Source organism: Dromiciops gliroides, chromosome 3, assembly GCF_019393635.1.
Source record: "Dromiciops gliroides isolate mDroGli1 chromosome 3, mDroGli1.pri, whole genome shotgun sequence".
Taxonomy (NCBI): Eukaryota; Metazoa; Chordata; class Mammalia; order Microbiotheria; family Microbiotheriidae; genus Dromiciops; species Dromiciops gliroides.
In genome coordinates, this window is record NC_057863.1 from 635,264,509 (window position 1) to 635,279,715 (window position 15,207).

At 42.0% G+C, this 15,207-nt stretch overlaps 1 protein-coding gene across 1 annotated transcript in view; it reads right to left on the reverse strand.

Annotated features, from left to right (window-relative positions):
* PRDM16 (PR/SET domain 16) overlaps positions 1 to 15,207 on the reverse strand; it is a 669,813-nt gene that overhangs the window by 232,726 nt on the left and 421,880 nt on the right. The gene's annotated exons all lie outside the window — the stretch shown is intronic.

A 15,207-nucleotide genomic window follows, 5' to 3' on the forward strand; every position in this document is an offset into this window, starting at 1 on the left:
TGGCATTGTGATATGGGACTCCAAGAATAAGGAGGGAGCAGTCCCACTGTCCTTGGCCCTAGGCGGACCACATTTTGAATGTTCTGGATGCCATGATCTCGGAAGGACATTGATCCTTTCATTGGAGAGTGCCTGTAGGAATTTATGTAACCAGGATGGCAAAGAAACTTTGGTCCTCATCATATGCAGACTAGTTGAAGGACCGGGAGATATTTAGCTCGGAAAAGAGAAGATTTCAAGTCTTTGAAGGTTTGCCATCCTGGTTCTGCTTAGCCCCAGAAGGCAGAAACAGGAGCAATGGGTGGAAAGGGTAAAGAGGTACATTTAGGTTTAATGCTCAGAATTAGGTAACCAGTCCAATGGAGGGCCTTGAGTCTATGATGTATGAGAATTAGTTCAAGGAACTGTAAATTGTTAGCCTGGAAAAGAGAAAAATCATGAGGGAACATGACAGTTGACTTCAAGTATCTGCAGTGAGGGCTTAGATATGGAACAATGATCGGACTTACTTTGCCTGGTCCCGCAGGGCTGAATGAGGTGGAATTGGTGGTAGTGGCAAAGGAGCAAAGCCAAATATGAGGTCAAGCAAAATTCTCTAACCAAATGAGCTGGGTAAAAGTGAGCTGCCCTGGGTGGTCCTTAGTACTCTCCTTAACGGAGGGCTTCAGTCAGGGCACAGATGAGGGCTTGCTAGGCATATTGTAGTAAGGATATTTTGTAGGCAAGACTTGGACTAGGTGGATGTACTGAGCTTCCTTCTGCTTCTGAAATCCTAATATTCCAGGAAAAATAATCATTTAGATCACATGTAGAAGGAAGACAATTGGGCTTACACTGATTTTTAATTTTCTTCCTTCATGTTTTATGGCCAGTAGAAAAATTTCTAGGAGACTTTTTTTTTGAGGCAATTGGGATTAAGTGACTTGCCCAGGGTCACACAGCTAGTAAGTGTTAAGTGTCTGAGGCCGGATTTGAACTCAGGTCCTCCTGACTCCAGGGCCGGTGCTCTATCCACCGTGCCACCTAGCTGCCCCCATCTAGGAGACTTTTAATGCATATTTTCTTGTGGCCTTCTTGCTACACCCTACATAGTCAATTCCATTAAGAGACATTTCAATTTGGCAAGTGCTTATTAGTCTCCTACTACATACAAGATGCTATGCTAAAGAAATCTTCTCAGAACAACTATGTGATGTAGATTCCCAGTGTTCTTGGCTCCATTTGACAAATGTGGAAACCAAGGGCTAGAGATATGAGTGACTTGGCCCAACATCAGAGAGGATTAAATCCTATGGCTAATATGGTCCTGAGTAGGACTATTGATCAATTAAGCAGTGTTAATGTCTTCTAGGTGCCAAGCACTGTGCTAGGCAATGGATACAAAGACAAAATGGAAGAGCCCCTGTTCTAACACCAGGGTAAATGATAGCTTGTCCTTTGAAGATGGACAAAGAAAAAATAATTCATGTCGCAGTGATTCAAGGGTCACTTTTAAACTTAGTTTCTTGAAAATACATATATCCCCTCTTTTTGAAGAGGAGTCAAGAAGATGTTCCCTCTCTTCCTTCCTTCCTTCCTTCCTTCCTTCCTTCCTTCCTTCTTCCCTCCCTTCTTTCCTCCCTCTTTCCTTCCCTTTCTCCATCCCTCTTTCCTTCCCTCCCTCCCTCCTTCTTTCTTTCCTTCCTTCCTTCCTTCCACTCCATATATATCACACACATATAACATATGGGTATGTATGTGTGTATGTATATACATAAATCCATTGAATGTGAATATCATATATAAATTTTGGAGGAACAGAATATATACCAGTTGGGCTGGATCATAGAGTACAGACATGATGGGGAGTAAAGTCTGGAAAGGACTGGAACCATATTTTAGAGGGCTTTGAATGCCAAGCTGGGGAGTTTGCATCTAAGACAATAAGAAGAAAATGGAGGTTCTCATGCAGGGGAGTGACAGATGTGCTTGAGGAAGATTATTTTGGCAGCTGTGAAGAGGAGGGATTAGAAAGGGCAGAGATTGGAAGCAGAGAGACCAATTAGGAAGCTATTGCACCTAGTTCAGACAAGAGGTGATGAGGGCCTGAACTAAGATGGTGGCTGTGTGAATTGAGAGGAGACATATTCAGGATAAATTCTGAGATAGCATAACAAGACTTGGCCATTTATTGGATGGGGTTTGGGGGAGGAAGAGGGACAATTTAAGGATGACTTTGAAGCTGTTGTGAGCCCGAGTGATTGGAAAAATGGTAGGCTTGACAGAAACAGGGAAATTAGGATGGGGGACATTACCAGTTGGGGAAAGGGAATGTGTATATTCGATACAAAATAAATCTAGGGTAGAAAACTAGAAATAATAAATAATAACTAAACCATGGACCAAAGGAAGTGCACACAGACCTTGGACTAATCAGACATGGATGTAACAAGCTTCCCACAAGAGTCCATTTCCTGAATGTAGAGGGCCCCCAATATATAATGATCCCATAAACACCAATGGAAGAGGAAGTTGTATGATGATTAGGATCTGAAATCTTCAGGGTCACAATTCAGCTTTTGCAGCGGGACCATTTAATGCCCTAGGAGAGCACAGGAGAGAATACACAATGTATATGTGTATGAGAATGAGCAAGGGAGAACTTCCGGGAGACTGGAGTCCCCAGATTCTGCTAGTTTAAGATTAGTTTTCTTTCCTCCAAGCCCCACTTTGTCAGGTCTGCAAAGCCAGCCCTTCCTTAGATTTATGGGGCTTCATCCTGACTGTTACATCACTCTGTTTTCACTGGAGGGAGAGACAAGGCAGAGCTACAGAAAGAAAAAATGCTTACAGCATCCCTCCAGCATAATTACTTTTCATTCAAATTAAACCAGAGAGGCGTGAAAGGACTTCCCTTCACTCTGGCTCCCCCATAGCACCCGAGTGTTTCTCTGACATCCCCTTCTGCCATATGCTTTTACAAACTACCTGGGAATTTTGCTATAACACCATTCACCAGAGAGCGGAAATCAAGATTCAGCAGGTCGGCTTTGGACCACATCCAAGGGGGTTTAGTTACTAGAAGGCCAGAAGGACCTCATTATTAAGTATGTTTCTCTTGGGGGGTGCGGGGGAGATGGTGACTTTCAGCCTGTAGCCTGAGGTCTAGTCTTTGACCTCTTTACAGCACTAATGGGAAACTGAGTCACACAAATAATAATAATGAGAAACATGAGCTGATTGATGATGACGATGATGACGATGATACTAACAGACATTAGAGATATGGTAAAGACTAACAAAAAAAAGATGGCTTCAGACTCGGGATGACCTAGGCTGAAATCCCAACCACTAACTCATCCTGGCTGTGTGATTTGGGGCAATACCAATAAAATTGCAAGTCCAGTTTTAAAAAGCCAGACAACAAACTGATGAGATTCATCATAGGGAACGAATAGAGAATTAGCTTCAAAATCAGAAGACCTGGGTACAAGACCCACCCATGCCACACACTAGCCATGTGATCCTGGACAAAGTATTTCACCTCAATGTCCAAGGCAACTTTCTAAAGCTGTAAGTGGCAGAGTGGGTGGAGACCTGCATTTATGAAAGGAATTTCCTCACCTGGAGTTCCCCACACCCATGAAATTACTGGTTTGGTGCAAAATAAAAATATTTTCAATCCAAAAAGCATTTCTCAAATGCCTATGTGCAAAGACAAAAATGGAAAATCTCTCACTTGAAGTAGCTTACATAGTCTACTGGACAAAGATATACTGGGTTAAGCCTTGCAAATCTCTATATGGTGCATACTCTCATTTGGTTATTTAATTGAAATAGACTTATATAAAAATGTTACAAGTGTATATAATACAATATATGACCCTTTCTTACACATATGGAAATGGAGAAGAGAAGAGATATATCTACAGTGGATATTAAGTGTATAAGGTAGAATGACGCCCCCCCCCCCACATACCCAATCAGTTGCCAAATCTTGTTGTTTCTGCCTCTGCAATATCTCATGTATCCCACTGATTGTGAGCCCCTTAAAGGGCTTAATTAGCAGTAGGTGCTTAATAAATGTTTATGGATTGACTGGTGGATCCTATCATCTCCATTCAAACAGATACTACCCTGCTGCAGTCCTGAATTTCCTCTCTTCTGGACTATTGCAAGAGCCTTCTCATCTGGCTCATGTCTCTCACCACTTCAATTCACTTCCCACACAATTGCCTGAACGATCTTCCTGACCACATCATTTCTTCCTTACTCAATACATTCTAGTTCCTTCCAATTACTTTTGGGATCAAATGAAAATTCTTCTGTTTTGGATTTAAAGTTGACAATTTGTCCCCTTCCTACCATTCTAGTCTTCTCAGACTTTATGAATCAGTCAATGAGCATTTATTAAGTACCTATTATGTGCCAGGCACTGTGCTAAATTCTAGGGATGCAAAGAAAGGCAAAAGACAGTCTTTGCCCTGGAGGAGCTCAAAATACAATGGGGGAGACAATATAGAAACAACTATATAAAAACAAGCTATATAGAGTAAAATAGAAAATAATCAACAGAGAGAAGACACTAGAATTAAGAAGGATTAGAAAAGGCTTCCTATAGAAGGTGGGATGTTAGCTGGGAATTGAAAGAAGCCAAGAAAGCAGGAGACAGAGATAAGGAGAGAGAGAATTTCAAGTATGGGAAGCAGGAGGTGACAATTTTCCTTCTCTCTTTCTTTCTTCTTCTTCTTCTTCTTCTTCTTCTTCTTCTTCTTCTTCTTCTTCTTCTTCTTCTTCTTCTTCTTCTTCTTCTTCTTCGCAATGAGGCTTAAGCAGCTTGCCCAAGGTCACACAGCTAGTAAGTGTCAAGAGGCCGAATTTGAACTCAGGTCCTCCTGAATCCAGGGCTGGTGCTTTATCCACTGTGCCACCTAGCTGCCCCCAGGAGGTGACAATTTTGAGAGTTGCAGGATGGAGCGTCTTGTTCAAGGAAATACTCTGTGGTTGAGTGATCCGCACATGGGCACTCCATCCCTCATCTCTATGTCTTTGTACTAGCTGTCCTCTGTTCCTGGGAGGCTCTTGAAGACCTCTGATGAGAAGGAGCCTCCTTTGGGATGACTCTAAGTGTTAGAAAGTTGCATGGAACCTAAATCCATCTCTTTGTCAAACTTTCACCCATTATTCCTTCCTCTGCTCTTCAGAGGCCAAATAAAGCAAGTCTGATGGCTGTGCCAAATAATAACCTTTAAGATATCACCCACATTCCCCCACTGAGTCTTCTTTTCTCCGGGTTAAACATTCCTAGTTACTTTTTTGTGTGTGTGAGGCAATTGGGGTTAAGTGACTTGCCTAGGGTCACACAGCTAGTAAGTGTTAAGTGTCTGAGGCCGGATTTGAACTCAGGTCCTCCTGACTCCAGGGCCGGTGCTCTATCCACTGCACCACCTAGCTGCCCCCCCCTCCAGTTACTTTCTTTTTTTTATTTTTTAGGATTTTTTTTTTTGTGAGGCAATTGGGGTTAAGTGACTTGCCCAGGGTCATCTGATATACACTCAAAACCCTTCACCAACCTGCTTGCCTTCTTCTAGATGCTCTCCAGCTACCCCTAAAGTTTCTCCTCCACAGGCCCCACATTTCCCTTTCCTACCAGCTGAATGACATGTCTGGATAGCAAATCTCAGGAAAGAAATTGGAGATTTACCTTCAAAAAGAAAATCATAAAGAAGCTTGACCAAAGATCCCCCAATCTAGGTAATCTATTATGATTCTTACATTCCTGAAGTTCTCCACCCTAGAAATGACTTTGTAGTCACTTAGTATCCATTTTGCATTTACTTTTCAGTGCTCCTAGGATTTCCAGATAGAATATAAGCTCCCTGAGGGAAAGAATGGATTCATTTTTGTCCTTGTATCTTCAATGCCTAGCATGAAATTTGATACATATTCAGTGTTTAATAAATGCTTGTTGAATGAATTGAATGAATGAATGAATGAATGAATGAATGAATGAATGAATGCATGGGTGAATGTGAATGATGTATTTTTCCTGAATTGTGAATTGTCTGGGCATTAAGGCTGAGCCAAGGCCAATTCTCTTTTCATGGAGAGAAAACTAAAGGTAGAAATTATGCTGACTTTGCTCTGTTCCTTTTCTTTTCTCTACTTGAAAGGCTTGGTTCCTGCGTGGCCCTGACCTTAGGTTCAGAAATTCTTCACCTCCTAGTCTTTATCCCTTTGCACAGAGGAAGACTGGATTGGGTAACTCCCATGTTCACCCTGTGAAAATCTGTCTTAGCTATCTGCCCTGAGGAAAGACAGGAACTTATCCACAGAGGGATGCTGTTGATTCCTCCCTGCCACCCCCCCCCCCCCCCCCCGCCGCCTCTCTCTCTGTCTCTCTCTCTCTCTGTCTCATCTAGAGGCATCTTCTGTCTACAGAGTTTGGGAGGAATTAGGGGGAGTAAAAAAACCCACACAAATACAACCAACTCCCAGAACCCCTGTAAACCAAGCTTCCCCCAGACTAAACAAAAAGAGCAGTGGGAAAGCTGTGGTATATGATCCTCAGAAGCCCAACAATTGCATCTGCTTGGAGGAGAGGATGCTGCCCACCTCTCAGGTTACTGGGCTCTGTGGCCTGGGAATGCCTGCTCAGGAAGGTGACAGTGAAGGAGTTCATTGTGTATGCCTGTCCCCACGTGCATTGCTCCCCTTGGGAAGTGGAGATGGGACACCTGCAGCAAGGGATGGGGCCCTTCTTTACCCCCTCCTTCCAAGCCTCCATTGATGTTTCCAGGGGTCCAGGACTGAGCAAAGGCAAAGAGAGACAAGGACAAGAATAGCTTCATAGCTCCATTGAGGAAAGGGGGCAGGGGGAGGTCATAATCATTTTACTGCTCACAAACCATACACTACCTGTCCCCCCTCCCCTGAAAGGGTGATGGAATCACAGGATCCTTGATTTTTAACCTAGAAGAAACCTCGGAGAAAATCTAGTCTAACCTATTCATTTCACAAATGAGGAAATAGAGATGAAGTCATTTATCTAAGGAAGTGAAGGGAAAGGAAGAGAAGGGAGGGAAGGGAAGGAAAAGGATGACAAGGGAAGGGAAGGGAAGAGAAGGGAAGGCAAGGGAAGGGAAGAGAAGAGAAGGCAAGGGAAGGGAAGAGAAGGGAAGGCAAGGCAAGGGAAGAGAAGGGAAGGCAAGGCAAGGGAAGGGAAGGGAAGGGAAGGCAAGGCAAGGGAAGGGAACGCAAGGGAAGACAAGGGAGGGAAGAGAAGGGAAAGGAAGACAAGGGAAGGGAAGGGAAGAGAAGGGAAGGCAAGGCAAGGCAAGGCAAGGGAAGGGAAGACAAGGGAGGGAAAGGGAAGGGGGGAAAGGAAGGGAAGGGAAGGCAAGGCAAGGGAAGGGAAGGGAAGGGAAGGCAAAGGAAGACAAGGGAGGGAATGGGAAGGGGAAGGAAGGCAAGGGAAGACAAGGGAGGGAAAGGGAAGGGAGGGAAGGGAAGGGGAAGGAAAGGAAGGGAAGGGAAGGGAAGGGAAGGGGTGGGATAAAGAGCTGAGCTTGAATTCAGGAAGACTTGGATACAAACCTTGCCTCTAATACTTATTTGCTATGTGACCAAGGAACAAGTCTCATTGAAGTCAATCCCCAGTTTTCTTATCCCTATAACAGGGATAATCTTATCCAGGATTCTCTTAATGCCAAACCCAGGACTCTACCTCTTGCCTTCTGTTTCTATCATCTAGCACAGTGCCTGGCATATTGTAAATACTTAAATGCTTGTTGAATGAACAAATGAACAAACGAATGAACGAACGAATGAAGGAATGAAGGAACGAATGTTGCTGCTTCTGATCTTAGGGAAGGGAACTCTGGATGTAATAACAATAATAGCAAGAATTTATATAGCACTTTAAATTTACAAAGCACTTTACAAATATCACCTTACTTTATCCTCACAGTAGGATAGGCGCTACTAAATGGAGATAACCCCACTTGCAGATGAGGAAACTAGGGCAATCAGAAGTTTAAGTGACTTGCCCAGGGTCACACATCTAGCAAGTATTCCTGATTTCAGGTATAGCCCTCTATCCACTGTGTCACATAGCTCCCCATAGCTATTAGATTGTTTTGGACAGTGTAACAAATGGCTTCTTAGGGTCCCTCAAATTCTGTGACAACCTTCAACTAAATTTGGTAGAACAAAGCAGAGAGAAAACCTATGAAAGTGTTTTACAAACAGTTATAACTGGTCAGGAGAATGACCATGGGTGAAAAGAAGAAAATCATTGAATCTTATTACACTGTCCCCACAAAAAAGAGGACATCCCACTCCATCCTCTGCCTGCTTTTGTGTCCTGCCATATCCACGCAGATACAGACATTCATTCCCTCACCCACATACCACAGCCTTCCCACCCAGACACTGAGCAGAGGAAGCTTTTTTAACCAACAAAAATTTCACTTATTTATCTTACAGAAATTTAGTGTAAATATCTCTTGGAGCAGATCCTACCCTCAGATATTCACACACTGACTTCCCATCCCACGTTAGCTCTGGGGAAGAGAGGCATCAGAAAGCAGGATGACATCCCTTTTCCCTGAAGAATGCAGACAGAGCTGGTGTGGTAGAGTAGACAGAGGAGCACATTTGAAGAAGAGCTGGGTCCAAATCTCATTTTTGACATGCCCTAGCTATGTAATCCTGGGTACTTCCTGAACCATTCAAAGACTCAGTTTCCTAATCTGTCAAATGGAGATGGATAGCATCACTTTCTTCATATGGGTATTGTTAGGACCAAGCAATCAATAATTACTTATTAAATACCTACTCTGTGCCAGACGTCATGCTAGGTATTGGGGAAGAAAGAAAGTTAGGAGGGAAGGAGGGAGGGAAGGAAGGAAGGAAGGGAAGGAGGGAGGGAGGGAGGACGGGAGAGAGGGAGGGATGAAGGAGAGAAGGAGGGGAGGGAAAGAAGTAAGGAAAGGAGGGAAGGAGGGAGGGAGGAAATAAGGAAGAAATGAAGAAGGGAGGGGGGAGAAAGGAATAAAGGAAAGGAGGAGGGAAGGAAGCAAAGGAGGGAAAGAGGAAGGAAGGAAAGAAAGGGGAGGGGAGGAAAGAAAAGAGGGAGGGAAGAAGGAAGGAAGAATGGAAGAAAGAAGAAAGAATTTCTCCTCTCAAGAAGCCTATATTCTACCTGATGAGGTAATATGTCTAAAGCACTTTGTAAACTACAAAACTCTATAGAGATATCAGTCATTTTTAGTACAGTTGAGTGGAGAAATGGTAGAACCAATGTTATTTCAGTGAAGCCGGAGGAACCAATTCTTAACATTTCATATAGAACTCTAAAAGTGTGGGGCAGCTAGGTGGCGCAGTGGACAAAGCACCGACCCTGGATTCAGGAGGACCTGAGTTCAAATCCAACCTCAGACACTTGACACTTACTAGCTGTGTGACCCTGGGCAAGTCACTTAACCCTCATTGCCTCACAAAACAAAAGAACTCTAAAAGTGGCAAAGAGTATACATATGACTTCATTTGATCCTCACAACAACCCTGAGGTAGATTTCTATCATCATCTCCATTTTACATATGAGAAATCTGAGGCACACAAAGGTTAAGTGACTTACCTAGGGTCATACAGCAGTAAGTATCTAAGGCAAGATTCAAATCCTGGTCTTCCAGAGCAGGAGTCTAACACTCTATGTCTCATGACACTTAATGGCCAGGGGATACACAGAGGCCTTTATTCCTGGAGCAAAGCCAAGGATGAAGCTCAAAGTGCCACTTGTGGCAATCCATCCAATCAAGGAACATGGACATTTGCTGCCTGCTTGGCCATAAATGGGTGTGGCCACTTATTGGTGCATGACTTTGTGTAAGACATCTCTGCTTTGTGCCTCATCTTCCTCAAAATGAAGATTTTAGACTAGGGGACCTTTGAGGAATCTTCCGGCACAATGGCTAGAAGTCTATAAGCTAAAGATAGTAAAAGACAGAGGACTTGGAGCCAAGACCTGTGTTCAAGTGAACCTTCCATCTGCTAGCTAATGTGAATAATGGGGATCATAATATCACTATCTACCTCCTAAGGCTGTCATGTGAAAAAGAGTGCTTCAACTCCAAGCTATATAGAGCTACGCAGAGATGAGTTGTCTTTGTTTTGGTGAAGGACTGTGGTACAGCAGGTGGAGGTCTGACTTTGGAGCCAGGAAGATCCGAGGTCAAATTCTGCCTCTGATACATCCTGACAGTGTGACTTCAAGCTAGGATTCTAGATGACAGAATTGTGGATCGCATTGGTGGAGGGAATTTTCCACACTGGAAGTTTCGTAGTCTGGTAAAATCACAGGTTTGGATTTAAATGAAAAAACTATATATGTGTGTGTGTGTGTATTTATATATGTGTGTGTATGTACACACACACACACACACCCACACAATGTATACCAGAAGCTTTAGTACAGGTTTAAATTTAGCTTTAAGCTAAGACTTTTGTGGCATGCTACACACACACACACACACACACACACACACACACACACATACTTAGGAGATATACACACACATATGTGTATATCCATCTCTTTTTCAGTATCTGAAAACATTTTCAGATATTTTCAGTACCTTTTATTTGGCCAAAGCAGTGTTAGATCTTTCAGGAATAATCATAGTAATACTATTAGCTAATATTTAAATAATGCTTTATGGTTTACAAAGCGCTTTGCCTATTTTGATAATAACAATAATAAAAATAATGATGAGAAGTGTCATGTGGAGAGCTCTCATCTTGGAGTTCGGAAGAGTTCAAAGGTTAATATTTATGAAGGTCCTACCACATTCAAGGCAGAGAGGTAATAGGGTATAATAAATAGAAAGCTTATGTGGAAGTCATTGAGACCTCAGTTCAAAGTCTTGATTCTGACACATACTAGCTTAGTGACACTGGATGAGTCACATTTATCTCCTATTGTCCCAGGCTGCTTCTAAGATAGAGAAGTTGCCTGACCTGCATTAATAAAGGGAATTTTCTGACGGATAATTCGCTAAACTAATGAAAATAAGGCTTCAGCAAAACCCCCACAAATAATTTATAATAAACAATAATAATAATAATAATAAATAGTTGGTGTTTCTATAACACTTTATGGTTCGTATACAATATTCTATCTGAGCCTCACCACAACCTGAAGAGTCATTATCATCCCCATTTAACAAATGAAGAAACTGAGGCTTAGCGAGGCGACAAAACTCTCCATAGTCACACAATGCAGGGGTTAAGATTCCATCCCAAGGCTATCTCCACTCCAAGGTCATTACACTTTCTGGTGGACATTGCCACCTCTCTAGAGCGCAACTCGATTCAATCCCAGAAGCCTTGGAACTACTGACAAGGATGGAGAGAAGCCCGCTCTCTAGCTGAGGAAGAGCGAGCCTGAGTGGGACAAGGAAGGAAAAATGGGGGCCACGTTAACGTGGCTATTACCATTCATGATGCACAAACAGCTCCCTAGCTCTCTCCCATAAATCCTATCCAACAAGCTCTTAAAAATAAAATAAAACCCCTAATATCAGTGGAGACAACCACTTACTCAAAGCAAATACTATTCATGAGTTGGGCTCCAGTGCATTCCCCTCTGATCATCAGTTCATGGCTTGGGTACTTTAATCTCTTTATTTATGAAACAGTAATGGAATTATATTTAACAGCGGAACACCAAAGTTCACTGCCTCTGATAAGTTTGCGTTCTAACTTTGCCCCGGGCGATACAATCCTTCCTATTAATGCCTTGTCCTGGTTCATAGATGGATGAATCACTCTACAGATATCAATACAACCTTTACCCATGCATTATTATCAAAACCAGTGTCCATGGCAATTTTCAAAGGTTTCATTAGGATGCTGGGGAGAGGCTTTGGATTGAGATGCAAATATTTGCCCTGATTTCCATAATTTCATCCCCAGACCCCCCGAATGCTTTTCACTATAACAATTCTAATAGGGAATATGATTGCTCTGGGCCAATTCTGGGCACCAAGGCTGGCTTACCTCTCACATCCAAGCAAGGCTTTCTCCCAGCTCTCAGTCAAGGGCCCATACCAATATGGTTTCCCTCCCTTCTTTTCTGTTTTCCTTGAGTGGCATTATTTTTTGAAACTGTCCTTTTGTTGGCCAAACTGAGTTTTGAGTACCCAAACATAAATTTCCTTTGACAGAAACACAGCACATTCCATAGGAAAAGACAGTTGAAAAAAGACTTGCTGAAGAATCTTAGCTTGAGCTAAAGAGAAGCGGGGGACTGCAAGCACTGGCTACGACAACTCAAATTAGCAAGCATTTATTAAGCACCTAATGTGTGTCAGGCACTGTGTTAAGGACTAGGGTTACAAGAAAGGCAAAAAAACAAACAGACAAAACAAACTGGGCCCTGCTCTCAAGCAGCTTTCAGTATACTGGGGGAGACAACATGCAAACAATTATGTACAAACAAGACAAATTAGGGATAATCTCAGAAGGAATCAACCAAGGTTAAGGAGCAAAAAGATATATATCTAACATTTATTATGTATCTAAACATAGAAACATAACATAGAGCTAAAAAGGACCTTAAACATGAATCTAAGCCTATTTCTGCAGCTCTGGAAGATTGTGATTTTCTTTTCTTTTTTCCTTTTCTTTTTTTTGTTTTGGGGGCAATGAGGGTTAAGTGATTTGCCCATGGTCACACAGCTAGTGTCAAGTGTCTGAGGCTGGATTTGAACTCAGGTCCTCCTGAATCCAGGGCCAGTGCTATATCTACTTTGTCACCTAGCTGCCCCTGAAGATTGTGATTTTCCCAAAATCATACAGGTAGAATCCCAGTATATTGGATAAGGGACCACCCCTAGAGACAGGAAGACCTAACTACCAGTCCTGCTTCTGACACATGCTAGCTATATGATCACAAAGAAATCTTTTGGAAATAGAGCTGAATTCACTTCAATCCAATATAATCATATATGATTTAACTTAATAAATTGCTCTTGGTTTTGGAAGACGACCAATGACATCATGGGCGATGCCTTGAACCGCTAGTGAATTGGATTTAAGTGAGGCAGAGTTTCTCAAATGCATCAGCCTCATTTTCTCTTCTAGAGTCATTGAAGTCCAGTGGCAAAACAAAAATCAAGATGGCGGTCAAACAAAAAAGAAGAAAGAACTCTTATCCCTGTGAAGCTTCCATTCTATCGTGTGTCTATGGGAGGAGCCCCAGTGGGATGTAGAATGTACACAGGATACACAAATTACACAAAGTAATACAAAACAATCACTTCAAAAGGCAAGGAGAATCCAAAACAAATGGAGGTAAGGTGTGTGTGTGGGGGAAGGTCTGGAAAGGAATAGTGGAAAAGATGGAATGTTGAAATTTCAGTGGTTTGGTTTTCTCTCTGCGATCTTGCAATATATCTTGGTGCTTTCTAACTGTATCCTATCTTTTTTTTTCTTTTCAAAATGAACTGATATATTGTCCTTACTTCCCTTTCTTCTTCCTCAACATCCCTCAGTTTTAGCTGTTTCTAGACAGTGCAGTCAAGGGTGAAGGTTATATGTGTCATTTTTGCCAAGAAAGTATTCTTTTCAACACCAAGGGAACACCGTCAGCCTCCAGATAAAGGAACAGCCAGGAATGGTCTTGTATTGAAGGAGGGTTATTTATATTTTTATGCTCTTTATTTCTCCTTAGTTGGGAAATATTAGAGACATGAGTCAAATTTTCAAAGGCTTTCCAACTCCAGCCCACCTCTACTTTAAATGAAAAAAGTCTAAAAGTGGGCAAGTCTTAAAGCCATCATTGAGGCACTGTCTCATTCATTATCTCATGTCCTACTTAAGAGTGAATAAATATGTTACTTATTTAATTTCATCTCTGGATCCAGGCCGGACAATGGTCTAGGAACCTGATTTCCACAAATGACCTCCTTCAGTCAAGGCCATGACGAAATATCTTTGGGCAGCAGAATGTAATCTCTGCCCACTGGCAAACTGATAAATATACACTCTTAAAGTGGTCCACTGTAATTTGCTTTTCCTTGCAAAATAATTTTAAATTTTCTAGTATTTTTAAGGTTGAATTTGTGTGTTTCTTTTCCAAAGAAGAAATACACAAAGGAGATTTGTATATTCACATAATATATTATATAAAATATATAACTTTTTATAAACAAAGTGAAGACAAAGTCTAGCCTTGGCTATATTCTTGAAGATGATGATAATTATAATTATTAGCATTTCTGTGACACCACCAGGTTGATCAAGTGTCTTCCTTGCAATAGCCTCATATGGAGTTAATACAGTTATTACTGCTCCCCATTTTATAGCTGTGTTACCTGAGGTTTGGAGAAGTCAGAAGTGACTTGCCTGTGATTAGTAAATGTGGGAATTAAGACCCAAAGCCAGGGCTCTGCTGTGATATGATGACAAGAACTTGAATATAGAGTCGTAAGACCTGGGTTTAAATCTTGACTCCTTTTTTTTGGTATCTATGTGACTAAATAAGTGGCATCATTTTTCTGGGCCTCAGTTTCGTCATTTGTAAAACTGAGAAATTGAACTTGATGACCACTCAGGTCATTCCAGCTCTAGGTTTATGGTCTATACTCAATGTTCTTTGCATAGTACCATGCTACATCTCTTAATTGATGATTACTTCTTCAGAGTTTTGTTGGAGAGTTGTCTTTTTAAGGTAGCTAGGTGGCACCACAGTGGATAGAGCACTAGGTTTGGAATCAGGAAGACTCATCTTCTTGAGTTCAAATCCTGTCTTGGATACTTCCTAGCTGTGTGACCCTGGACAAATCACTTTACTCTGTCTGCCTCAGTTTCCTCATCTCTAAAATTAACTGGAGAAGAAGAGGGCAGACCACTAGCTGTGTGATCCTGGACAAGTCACTTCACGCTGTTGATCTTAGTTTCCTCATCTGTAAAATGAGCTGGAGAAGGAAATGGCTAACCGCTCCAATATCTCTGTCAAAGAAAATCCCAAATGGGGTCATGAAGAGTCAACATTACTGAAACACTGAACAACAATGGTGCTCTCCCTCCAAATCACTGCTGAGTGCACTGTTTCCACTATTTCTCATTGGCATATCTTATGTGTTATGATCATGGTCTTGGCTGTGCTCTTGAAAACCTCAGGGGGATGGTGTCAGAAGCTAACTTATAGCTGTAATAGGCAA